The sequence below is a fragment of the Thermobia domestica genome, chromosome 2 (assembly GCF_964235325.1).
Source record: "Thermobia domestica chromosome 2, izTheDome1.hap1.1, whole genome shotgun sequence".
Classification (NCBI taxonomy): domain Eukaryota; kingdom Metazoa; phylum Arthropoda; class Insecta; order Zygentoma; family Lepismatidae; genus Thermobia; species Thermobia domestica.
The window spans coordinates 249,661,492-249,675,869 of record NC_137455.1 but is presented as its reverse complement, the minus strand read 5'-3'; positions in this window follow the sequence as shown (position 1 = coordinate 249,675,869).

Genomic DNA, 14,378 nt, shown 5'->3' with positions numbered 1-14,378 from the left:
AGGAAAAATTAAGTGCTTATTCATATGCTGTGTATAGCTCCTCCCGAAACAAAGCCCTAAATACGCCACTCACAACCAATAATCAAAACAATAGTGTTTTGCTTGCTATACACTAAAGTTGTATATATATTTGTTAATTTCAATTATAATTGTCATTTATAACGATTAGAGTGCTGAAAGATTATGCTGGTTCGTGTACATTTTATAATTAATTGCTGTAAACGGGAAATTTAATATACAAAAAACAAACTGTGCAGAACTACCTCAGATTATGGTATCGAGCCGCTACTGCGAAATGGGAAAATGCACATCGAAACCCGTTCCGCCTTACATTAAGATGAAAAGTGATAACAGGTTTTACATGCAAATTTCGTTGCTAGAGGTCATAAGGCGAAACGGGAAAAGGCGAAGAGTGCAGGAATCGTCAGTCACTGACATCGTTCATGCTTCATTGTTCCATTCTGAGAAATTCACTTACAGGAAAGAAAGATTTGTTTCCAAAAAAAAATATACATATATTGTAGTTACTCATCCGAAATGTAACGCGAAAAATGTAGCGCAAACTAGGTACGTTACTTAAAAATTTGTAACGCGTTACCGTTACAGTTACTTTGGAAAAATTGTAACGCATTACTAGGAAACGTTACTTAAAAAGTAACGCGTTATTTGCGTTACGTTACTTCCCAAGACTGCCTTAACAATAATAGTTTTAGGTGTACTCGAACTTTTACATATTCGTACTTCTATTTCATGAGTTTAATGAATGATGTTTACAATAGATATCAAACTAGTGCCCACTGATTTAAGAGATTGATTAACAAATCAGTTACTACAAACTCAAATATAAAAATTTTGTTTTTCACGTAATCCAACTTCGAAAATTGGGCTTTTGTTATAATATTTCGTAGCAAGTAGTTAGCAACTTTAATCACAAATTTATTTCATTGCAAAACAACTAATTATCTGAATAAACTGCATGGAGTATTAACTTTATAATTGCAAAGGTTATGACAAAATAACGAGATGAATTTGAAGACTTATGTCCAAAATACGTATATTTTATATCAATTTTTTACTTGTAGCGTGAGCCCTGTATGGTTGAATGTATAATACACATATGTTTGACTCAGAAGTCCTCAGGTTTGATCCCCAGTGAAGGCGAAAGAACACACAGTCTTGGTGCTGGTTTCCATAATAAAAATAAAAATATAATAATAATAATAATAATAATAATAATAATAATAATAATAATAATAATAATAATAATAATAATAATAATAGTTGGTGTGTTTACTACAAGCAAGAAAAAGCACTCCAAAGCAAGCGTCTTTAACAGCTACACGTTACTGCTGATTTGCAACGCAAGTGTATCACTCTTTTAGACTTTTGATAAAATGCTTTGATCTCCACATTTCCAATAGACCAACTGCCAGTGTCTACTATGTTTCATTCTTAGTAATTTTTGGGCCAATAAACTCTATCATTATACATAGGGAATGCAATACGAAACCCATCATTCTTTCCTCAGTTGGGTTATTTCAAAAGATTATGATTATCACTTTTTCTTGTTTAAGAAGAACTTACATCGACCTAACCCCCATCTATCCCCATAGATTAAACAGACAACATAATTTAAAAAATGATAATTTAAGACATAAAACCTCTGTATTCTTCGTCTATTTATAAAGGTATTTAAGTTGGAAGACTGCAAGGCTCTCGCAAGTGGGTCCCATTCTTGCCTGAGTCTTGCGGACTTGGTCTTGGACTTGTTTTTGCACTCTTGATCTTGGTCTCGGTCTTGCATATAAATACTTGGTCTTGGTCTTCGCACCAGGGAGTTTTCACCCAAGTTAGCACTCTATCAGTTCCACACAGTCATACATAGGACTCACGCTCATATGCCCTGGAGGTAGAGGTCGATAGATATTTGGAGTTCGGAGGTTGAGGTTGACGGAGATTGATTGATTGTTGGAGTTTGGAGGTTGAATGGTAGTTGCAGTTCAGAGGTTGAAATGGAACCGAGTGAAGGTCAAGGAGCACTCGCAGGAGTTTGAAGGTTGAGATCGTTGTTTCCTGGGTCACCTCCGAGCTGAGAAGTGAGCCGAGCCAACAGCTCACCCAACCGAGCCGGCTCGAGCCCTGGGCTCAGTTGCGCCAAACAGCCGAGCCGATGGCTCACCTGAGCTGAGCCGAACTGAGCCGATGGCTCATCGCAACTGAGCCGGGTCGAGCCGATGGCTCATCTGAGTCGAGCCGAACAGAGAAGATAGCTCACCTGAACCGAGCCGAATCAAGCCGAATCGAGCTCATCGCAACAGAGCCGACTCGATCCGATGGCTCAGTTGAACCGAGCCGAGCCAAGCTGGCTGACATCACTAAACAGTACAGCTGTTGACGCATATTTTACCAGAAAATGAAAATGAAAGTGAAGATCAATAGTATTCATTTGATACGCATGATCTTGAAGAACAAAATCTTGACTTTATAGCTGAGAAGCTAGCTTTCTAATTTAAAGTCAAATATCCACAGCTCTATGTCAAAGAAACTCTTCAGGGATTACAGTGCAACTGGACAAAATTCATCTCAAAACGAGGGCTAACATTTTCATCAAAGGAACTTCTACACACAATCAAAATAGCTAACGAATATTTTCTTGAATATAATGGAGAATTTACTCGCAAAGGAAAGAACATGATTAGAAAATTAACAAGTATCATAAAAAATAAATTTATTAGCAAGTCTGAAGTGGAGGTTCTAATATTTTATCCGATTTAGAACATACATAAGAATAAATGAACTAAACAAGCAACTGGTAAGTTCTTCCTCCAAAAGAACATTTTAAAAGAAAATGAAAGTGCTGAAGTGAGAGAATTAAAAGTTCAGGAAAGAAATTCTGATTGACAAACGCAAGTGGATTAGGCCTAATAGGGATACCATTTAAGGAAAAAACGCACCACGGACAATACGTCTAGAGTGTGGGGAAACTTGTCCAAATAGACTTTTTTGTTTACATTTAAAAAGAAATAAAAAAATATATTTCCATGACGGAATAAAATTCTACTAATACAATAGACATCTAAATTAGAAATAGCAAAAACAGGTGAAAGTAAAGAGAAAACAGTAATTTCACATCAGATTCCAAGGAGAATACATAATAGCAAGCGAACAAGCATACAACAGCGTTACTCCTGTGGTCCTGTCCCAAGCGTGTGTCGAAGGTGACGTCATTTCGCGAGTAGGACGGAAACGCGTTCGCTGATGGATTTACCAAGGCAGTAACTATTTACGCCACGGAGTCCGACACTCGCGGGATAGGACCTGTGCTTAAACGCAAAATTACATAAACGGTCTGGTAGTTTTAGTTAGAACGATTCGTAAAGTGGAGGTGAGGTAAGTTCTCAAACATTTAAACATACGACGTCTTATGTAGGTGCACCACGCAACCAGTTACTAGAGAACAAACCCCGAAGTAAGACTGATATCAAAACGAGATATTACAAGACTACTTACACTATTAGTCTCCTTTCGATCGACAAATAGCGGTCTCAGTCTCGTCTCGATAGTCTCGAAATAAATTGTGTGAAAATATTGCACACTAAATTTGACAATAGTTAAATAAAATATTTCTCCCATAGTTCTCCCTATTCCTTCAGAATATGCCGTGGTTGCACCATTTTCTACTAGATAAAGCGTCAAATTAGCAATTCATATACAACATTCAAAACTCCATATGTCTATTTCCATTAAATATACTCACCTTTCTTAAATTATTTGTTTACTAATTGAAATACCCGGTGTTCCACAGGGAGAATGGGTTTATATTACAAAGATACATTTTAGATTAGTTTTTCTCAGCAGAATAGTATTTGAATCGGATTCATTTCCAGCAGGAGCACATGAATAAACTTGACGCTAACGAAGAATAAAGCCTTGGGCTTTAATGTTATCGAGAGTGTCATTATTCACTTCAGCGATCCCGAAAACTATTGAATAGACACTCATATCTTTCAACTAGGAATTTTTAATTTTCACCCCTCCCATTACACCTCCGTGTCGATAATGCTAAACTTTGATGTGAACAATATCGGAAATATAATTCATATCACTGACCTCAAAAGCTATGGATTTGACATTAATATCGTTCATTTTCGATTATTTTTACATGTTCCTAGGTTTCCCAATGACAGCCGGGTTTCGATTTCCGGCGGGAGTCGTGTAGTTCGGGTTCCATGTTAAGTCGTAAAACCATGTCTTATATAGACTCGCAGCTGAAAGGGACGCTAAACTCTATATCGCCTCACCTCGTGAGATATTCTACTTTTCTATAGTTTCTAAACCACTTTTCTCTCTTTGAACCCCTCCACCTCCTTAGGATACGCATCGGTTCAAGCCGAAACTTTCTTCATGGTTGGAGGATGCAAGGCTACTGTACCATACGCGTACAACCACTATGGAACTATGCTAGTGAGTTGGGGAGTTTGAGCAGCACACACGGATAAACCACACTTACATTTATATTTATTAAAATCTCATATTAGGACTTACTCCGCAAGACAAACTTTTAACAAATGCGACTTTTAAAATTGTTCTTCTTCTTCTTCTTCTTCTTCTTCTTATTATTATTATTATTATTATTATTATTATTATTATTATTATTATTATTATTATTATTATTATTATTATAGGAATAGTTATATGAAGCAATTATCTCGGCCAACTTCGTACACACACACCATTCATCAATCGGTAGTTGTAGAAATGAGTCTTTTGCAACAGCAGTTGTTAGCTCAATCGGTAGAGCGCTGACTCATGGAATCAAGGGTTGTGAGTTTGAAACTAGTCCAAGCAGGGCCGTCATTTCAGATTTCGCTTTTGGACAAGAGCACCACCGACATAAGACTTTCACGTTTTGTACTAGTATGTTAGTAGACAATAGATTAAAGTACATGTATTCCTCAAACTCTTGGGGGGGGAATTGCCCCCTCCTGCCCTCCCTAAATGACGCCCCTGAGTCCAAGTCATAGGATTTTCTTCTGATTTAACTCTTCAGATGGAAATGTTTGTCTATTCACTTTTATCTCGTAATTCTGGATAGAGATGTTTAAATGTAAAAAAAGTATACTAGAATATAAGAAAAGAAAGATAAATTACCTGATACCATTTACAATTTTTAACTATATTTTTACCTATTTAGGACGTTTCTGAAAGTTCAGATTTTTATATCTGCTTTTCGGTCTCGTACGTGTCCCTTAACTACGTAATTCCTACACTTACTTCATAAAACACATATACATATATTACAGATGTATCTCTTTCTCTTCTCTCTACATCATGTCTGGAGATAAACATTTTGACAACACGTTACATACACGATTTAAAAAAAAAATACGATCTACGATATCAGTGAAACATGTTGGGGTGTTTAACTTAACACATAAAACAATAAATAGAAAAGCTGAGAATACGAATCTTTTCAGAGATCACAGTGAGTAGGTAAGGCGAAAAAACCTCACGAAAATGGTAATTGAAGTAATTAGTTTTTGTAATTGAAGTTGTGAAAGAGTATGACGTATGTAATTGAAGTAATGACTGCAATTATTTTGGATTGATAACGCGTGGCAGATGGTGCCGCTGGCGCCATTACTGCCTGACCGTAGTGCGAGTTCCCTTTATACTTTTTCCGCCCGTCTACTTTGTATATTACCGACTGTTCTTTATACTTTTGCCGCCCGTCCACTTTGTATATTACCGACTGCCCGACAGCCGCACTGTATTGAACGTTAGCTTTGCGCTGGCGCCATTACTGTCGCGAGTTTTTAGCCCCGCCCGCTTTGTATATTTGCCGCTCGGTAGCCGTGGACGCTAATGGTATTTTCCTTTATAGATACCGGCACACTTTGTATGTCTATTTAATATTTTAACTTAAGTAAGAAGAGAAAGTTTACTTTGATAATATTCCGCTGCTGCCTATTTCCTAGTTGCTGTTACTGCTTTATTGATGATGACAATCTTTTTTTATGACGTAGAAGAACTTGTTGCGCGAACAAACAAATATTGCGATACCGCATTTTGTAATTTCATGTTTTAGGATATATTTATAACCTCTGTTGACTTTTTTGATTCAGATTATTATTAAACTTAATAAAATAATAATTCATTGAGTGATTTATATAAATTTGATATTGTAATTTTATGAAAAGTATAAATATTGTGCCTTTATTAATATTCTATTTTTATACATATGAAGCATATGTATTCTTCCTTTATCTTATACAGAATACACATACTTTAGTATAATGTACGTAAATAAGTTTATATAATAGTATATGAACCATATGTATTCTTCCTTTATCTTATACAGAATACACATACTTTAGTATAATGTACGCAAATAAGTTTATATAATAGTATATGAAGCATATGTATTCTTCCTTTATCTTATACAGAATACACATACTATTTGTATTAAGTACCTTTTAATTTTATAGGATGTAGAAATTAAAGGCATGAATATAGTTTAAAAAAATATTGTAAAAATAATGACAAAATATTATATATAATAAAAAATAAAAAAATTGCAAATATAATAAAATGTAAAATATATAATAAAAATTCAAATGTACATATATAATAAAAATAAAAAATGAATGTATATAATAAAAATAAAAATGTAGATATATAATAAAAATAAAAATTGTAAAATATATAACAATTGATTAATATAATGATATATACAATATTCTATTGATATATGTATTCTTTGTACTTGATTAACAAAGCTCATTTAATATTTGAAATATGATATTTACGTTATATGAAAAAAATATTTACAATATATAAAATCTACAATATATAAAACTATTTACAATATGAAAAATCTATTTACAGTATATAAAAAACTATTTACAACATATGAAAAATTCGCAAAATATAAAAAACTATTTAGAATATATGAAAAAATTTTATTTACAAATTGTATATAATATATTATTTACAAAATGAGGGTGTGGTGTGAGGGGTGCAGATATGTTATAAAGATGATATAATATCCAGTACTTGTGAATGCAAGAAAGAAATCAATGATGTGAATAATTATATGCTATATCCGAGGCAGTATAGCAATGTTTTGCGGAATTGCCGTAGTCATTTCCTACCATTCATACAATTAATGTATATACATTATTTACAATACTATTTACATATTTACAAGACATTCACTCTTGTTTTCATTCACACACTCTTTATAGAACAAGACTTTGCCTTCGATAACCATATGGAATACTACGGTAATCTGTTTTACTGTCAGGGTTTAGTCTTTGTCGTTTATTATTTACTTTACGATGTGTCTTTACTTGTGTTTTAGAAACAATAGAAAACCCAGCCTTACGTACAATTCTCCCTGGAAACTTTAACTCTTTTTTCTCAATTTTGTTTTGAACTAATTTGTAAAAATGATCAAAATTAATTTCCTGCCGCGTTCTACTGTCCAAAGTAATTCCCCTAATTTTATATATATAATCAAATTTTCCCGTCCCAATTTCTTTCATTCTATACGCATAATTTTTAGCCCCTAATCCAATAAACATATTGATTTCCCACCCTTCTGGTACTTCATTAGTTAGTTCTCCCAAGTAGAATCCGGTTGTAAGATTGGATTTTCTATTTCGTCGCTGCACAAACATAATGCTGTCCGTGTCACAATATAATATGGCTTTAGACCCTACAGCAGTCAATAGGTCATGAAGACGAAGTCTTGCCCATGATGTGATGAACGAAGCAAGCACGACATTTGAAAACTTCCATGGTTTATTTTCGCTTTCAATGTCTTTGTAAGTGATTAGGAGATGGCGTTGACCAATGGGTGTTACTGTTTGTACTTCGTATTGCGGTGACAGCAGGTACGTCAAAAGTCTTTCCGGAGTGTCAACAACTTTTGATTGTGGAAGATCGGTTCTCTGTCCCCATTTTCCATAAAGCGAGTTTAGGAATATTTTAGCAATATACCTTAGACCCGGGTTCGTTCTAATATTGTCATAATTTAATTGTATGCCTTCGTGGGCATGATACTCCTCAATGTATTTTTGTTTGTCTCCTTTGCTTTGACATGATGCAGGAAAACCTTCCTGCTTCATTTGAAGGAAGGAATTCACATAGTCTTTAAACAGACTATCCGAATTTTCTTCCTCACCGCCAACCAGGTTAAATTCCCAAACTTCCTTTATTTTGAGTATCTTATATCCGTTTTGAAGTGCTCTATGCAATTCTGGGGTGCAGAATGTGCCAGTAATAGCACGATCATTTTCACATTGCAAACACTCCTTGACACTTTCTTCCTCCATACATGTGCGACATAAACCGAAAAGTAATCGACCATGTGCAACATATGGCAAGATCGGAAAGAATAATTCACTTGGAGGCAAAACGGTACATTTAGCTATACCATGAATATTTTCCACTTCTGGAAAGTCCGGCCCCCTATGAATTTTTGGCGCACCCACTGGCAACGGTTTACGAGCCATTACCCAGGGGTAGAGACTAGTAACGTCCAGATACTGAATATACTCCTCATCAGTACACTCATACAAGGCATTAAAGCATTCAGTTCGCCCACCATTAAATCCGTGCTTGGGAACCAAATGATCAACAAGATCATTACACCGAGTTTTAATAAACTCTTGAATGGACTTGTCGGACTTCACCTGGTTATCCCATTCACACTCCCATTTCTCAACAACGTTGAGATTATGTTCTTTTAAATATTGGGATTTAATAGCGGCCGTTTCGTACTTTTGCTGCGTGGTTGTACGATGGGGTGAGGATGCGTCAAGCTGTTCGTAGCGCATATCAGGGTAACACGTTAGGCACCCGTGGAAAAAACACCCATGAAACTCATAAACAGTATTACTAGATGGCTCATACCCATCCACCTTGTATTTTCCAAATCGTCTTTCGCCTCCATTTCCTGAAAGTTGAATTTCAGTACCTCTTGTTTTGCTCATATACCGCAACCATTGCAAAGCTTTTACACTTTGCCGATCGCGGTAGTCAAATCCAAGAGGTGGAATAATTGCAATTGACTCTTTGGGTAAATACAAAGTGCAGTATGTAAGCATAGCAAGACTGGCTATGGTTCCGGATGAAATGAAACACTGGATTCCGCCAGTTTTCTCCTCTACGATATCCGAAAACTTGATAACCGCTTCTGCTAAAATTCTCACATCATTGCGGCAATACTCCAACATCTCCTTTTGCAGGTCATACTTCTCGCCACTTGCAGCACGTTCTTGGTGCCAGGCGATTAATTGTTGTCGTTCTTCCGGAGCACGATTTTCAGGATCAAAATACTTAATGTCCGGAATTTTGCCTACATAATTTTGATTACCTGGTGTATTAAACAAGTATGGGAAATCTCCCTTCCTTAAATTTCCAGAAAGACCTAATGATTTTGGGAGTTTTGATAATTTAACTCCCATGTAAAGAAATGTATCGCGAAAGATTAAATAATTACCGACCCGCAACTCGGTAATTTTGTGCCCCGTCATTGTCATTGATGGAGTAAGATGTTGGGTTTCAATGAGATTTTTAAGACAGAAATGGATATCATACCGCGATCCGTTATGGCTCAGTACAATTGTAGGTTCGAACTTCGGACGAGATATTAACACAAAGTTAATAAACTCATCGATGTTCTTAAAAGAAAACTCGCGTTTTCCATTTTCATTTCCACATTCATAGCATGGTATGTCTAAACTGCTACCCTTACATTTATAGCAAAATCATTTGGGCGCAAACAAGATTTACTATATGCTCCTGTTCGTCCTCAGTATTCATATCTAGAAGCATAGTCTCTACATCAAACATTATATACAAATACTTTTCTACCCGGGTAAGTTGTTGGTTTTGCGCATAACATACGTGGTCACGTTCAACATGCTTATAGCATGATTTACATAAACGTTCCCCGCATTTATGCACAGAATTATGCCGGCGTCTCAAATCAAACATAACACCACATTCATCACATACCCTAACCGTATCACATACACTCTTGCCTCGTCCGCTCACATCTTTGTGATTGTCAAAACATTCACTTGTCGGAAACAATCTATGGCAATCATCGCATTTTCGTTGCATATCAGAGGCCGATAATTCGTGGTACTTTTCACAATATGTACACTTAAATTCACACTTATGAAAAATATCAGATTTATTGTACCCCTGCAAGCAATGATCACAAAATCCGTCGGTTCCTACAAGTTTACGTACACTAGTTATCAGTTGGTAGTGATTATCTTCATATAAAATGTAAATTTGCTTACCACCCTTAATCCCCGGATATATCACATAAAATTCCCGTGTCATTTGATTTCTTTCGTACACAATGATCTGGTACTTAGGTGCAAGGTAGTTTTGTATTTTTTTCACGTCATTTAGAGTACATCCATTTTGATCTGCAGCATTTATTCCTAATTTTATAGCTAGTTTTCTTGCCTGTTTCAACAATCGTTTTGGGTTCTTTTTCAATTCATACACTTGATTATACCTTTGATCAACTCTTGCCATCCCAAGAATTACACTCTTTGGGAGGCAGTATACATCCTTTTTTATAGGAAGTAATTTATCTTCCAAGAAGTCACCCAATGGAAGATATTTTTTAATGGTTGGTTCATGTCTTTTACCTCTTCCCTTTCGGAGATGCACAGTATGTACCTTAAACGTAACGTCACCTCCAATTAGGAACTCCTCATTACTGTTGAGGGTATTTTCCACTACGGAAAAGAGGACCTCAGGGTTCAATTCCGATTTTTTGCGCCATGACAGATAAATTGGTTTATTTAACTTCGAGGCACTGCGCTCGATAGTTATACCTACAAAGGTGTTCTTGTCAACATCCTTTAATGTATGGGTCATTACAAAATCAAACAGATTTCGTATATATTTTTCCGGATCTTCGATTCCATTTGAACCCATACACTTAATGGTTAGCTCTGTCCCCTTTAGCCCGAAGTACGCATAATTACGGGATGTACTCCTTACAATCTTAAAATTTGGCACACCCGTACCATCCATTGTTTTAGGCACATCTTTAGAACTTACAGAACCAGATCCCGCTAAGTTTATAGGTTCCCCAGAACTTGCAGAGCTTGGCCCTGGCAAGCTTATAGGTTCCCCAGAACTCATAGAACTTGATTCTGCTAAGTTCACAGGATCACCTAATAGTTCAGCAGCAGCTTCAGCAAATAAGCCATTTGTCTTACCTGTCAATATCAACTGCTTGAACTTTTCGCAAGCCTGATTTTTTATATCATCTTTGTGGAAAAATCCGCACTGATATAAATCAGAAATATCAGCAGCGGATTCACAGCTTCCCAAAATAATTTCCTGAACAACCCCATAATGCCTAAATAACGCTTGCAAAAAACGTTCATATTCAGGACTACGTACACGCACCCCATTGTTATGAAATTTTTCTAATATCATTTTCCATGTGTAGTAAACAACTTCGGGTGCCTCGTATCCAAAGCGTTCGGCCATGGTTAACAGTTGGATTAGATCGTTTACACCTGTAGAAGCCATCTGTAATTAAATATTATATCACTGTATATTTTATCAATATATCTTCAAGTTAAATTCACAGTATTTATCACTGAACGCACAACGATAATTGTAAATCACAAATTCAGTTTTAAGTTTACAGACAATACACTTAAAAAAAACTTATCGGTAATTGCACTAATATTTTAATAAATAATAAATTTTTCCGTAACTTTTCTTTCAGCTCACTGAAGATATACTTCCAAGTTTATTGATAAATCCGCTCACAGTTTCCGATAACACTAAATAACAAAATCTTGTAATATTTATCTAACTGTTTTGCAATTGCAGCACACAACCTACAAACAGGAACGTCTTCTATACTGATTCGCCGCGGCTTGCTGCGCCGTATTTATACTTTCGGAAATGTAATCTCGTACCCAAACGTATTTAGTTTGTAATCTCGTACCCAGATACACTTACTTTAAAGTCTCGTACCCAATCGTGTTCAGTTTGTAATTTCGTACCCAGATAATTTAGTTTGTAATCTCGTACCCAGACGTGTTAAATCACGAAAATATTTTCTAAAGTAATAATGTTATTTTACAAACTTGTATTATTTAAAGTCATGTGTCATTTTCGAAGATTTCCGAATTTAACCGAATGTTTCCGAATATTTAATTTTCATCGATTGTATTATTTTAATAGTTGAAAAGTGAACATATCTGATGTGAACAATCCAATGAATAAAAATCATTTCAAAATAACATTGGCAATAAAAAAGAACAAAGTAGTGATAAACAAACACAATTTAATAAAAATAACATAGTAAACAAAACATATCAAAGAAGAAATAATTTAGCAAAAATAAATTAAGAAAAAAATAAAAGGTTAGAAAAAAGGTTTAGAACAGTTTATGACCCAAAGCATCAGAACTTTATCAAACAAACAAAATAGAGATTTAAAGGATATAGATAATTAATCGAAATAAGAAAATGTAGTAAAGTTAGGTTAGGAAAAAAGTATGTTTAATTAAGCCAATTATTAAACAAACGATAGCATAAAAATAGCAGATTTTAAAGATAGTTAGTTAATGCAGTTCTATTCAACAAAGATTAGCAAAAGATAGCATTAGAATAGTTAATTATTACAAATCGAAATTAAAGGCAAAATAGCATCCAACAACAACATAACACAACAAAAAATAATAGAATAGCAATAGTATAAAAATAGCAGAGAATAAACGAACTTGAAATCAAATTAGAATAAGAAGAATGGTTAGGAAAAAGCAGTTATTTTAAACAAATTATTTAGTAGTTCACAAATTTTAACAAGTTTCGAAACATTTAACAACTATTTTTTAAACGTTCACACAAATAATTAACACCGAGCTTCTAATAAATTTTAATAAGTTCACACTCATTGAGTGTTCAGAGCTTCCTACGGAAGCGAAAGAATTAAAATAAAATAGCACGAAAAACAAATAACCAGAAATTGTGTAGCAAACGAAATATTTATTGGATCTCAACAAAGTTGGTCAGAGTTTATTTTTGTACACTCACATGTTGTTCGAACATGTTACACATGTGAACGAATAAAATAATCACAATCATAGATTTTTAGAGTTTCAGTTGATAGGAAGCGTACGAATTAAAATTGTAAAGTAGCATAAAATGCATAAGTAAACAAAAGTAACACGCATTAAATATTTTTCTGATAATGTAGTTTTTATAATACAATTTTTTAAATTCTGTTTTAATGTATTTTGTAACGCATGATTTATTTATTACTAAAAATATTATTCACTTCTAATGTTAGTTTTCATTAAGTAAGTGTTAATAATATTTGTATCTTCTACTTTGATAGCCATTTATATTCTAACTGATAAAATGAAGAATCTCTTGTATTAGTAAAACTTTTTATATTTCTAATTTACTTGTGGCGATACTTTGAAATTGTTATACGTATTTACATTATACAAAATTAAAAAATACAAGTATAAAAACGAACATGTAACTTTCAAAATTAAAATTCAATTTACGAAAATCAAAATACAATTTTCAAAATTAAAAATACAAGTTTAAAAAACAAAGATGCAATTTTAAAATTAAAAAATGCAATTTGTAAACAAAAAGTGTAACTTTGAAAAAAAAGTTTTGAAAAAAATTTTCTGCACACGTTCATGAAAGTTTGTTAATTGTAATATTCAATTCTTCGTAATTATGTTATTTTTTGTGTAATTAATCTTCTTATATACTCTTTATATTTGATTTTTTCATTAGATTAAAAATATTGTTTTTCTTAGTTCATTTATGTAAGTAACAAAATATTTTATTTCTATTTATTAACAAGTTTTAAAGTTTAACAAAAATGTATATGAACACTTACCGCCGCTGAGAAAACTGGAAATCCTTATTTAAATGTTCTTAGATGTCAAATAAAATATGAGAAGTGGTAAATTCACAGTTGAGGATGAAACACTTGAATGCTGTAATAATAAAGAAACACAATATTACTTTACATGAAATTATATTACAGTATAAAAAAATGAAAATGTGTATTACTAAACTAGAAATTAATTTGCAAAAAATTTAACTATGTTGCGTGCTACAAAAAAATTAAGAGGTGTTAACAAAACTGCATGCTGATAAAAACTTACATTTATATTGTGAACAAAAATAAATTCAAAGAAAAATGTATGCAAGGAAAAATTTATCAGTTGTTAACAAAAAAATGTATGTAAACGGTATATTGTAAACGGAAACATGTTACAAACTTTATGTTGTGCAAAACAAATGCAGGTTCTCAAAGAAATAAGTAAAGCAAAATAGTTCTTTCATAAA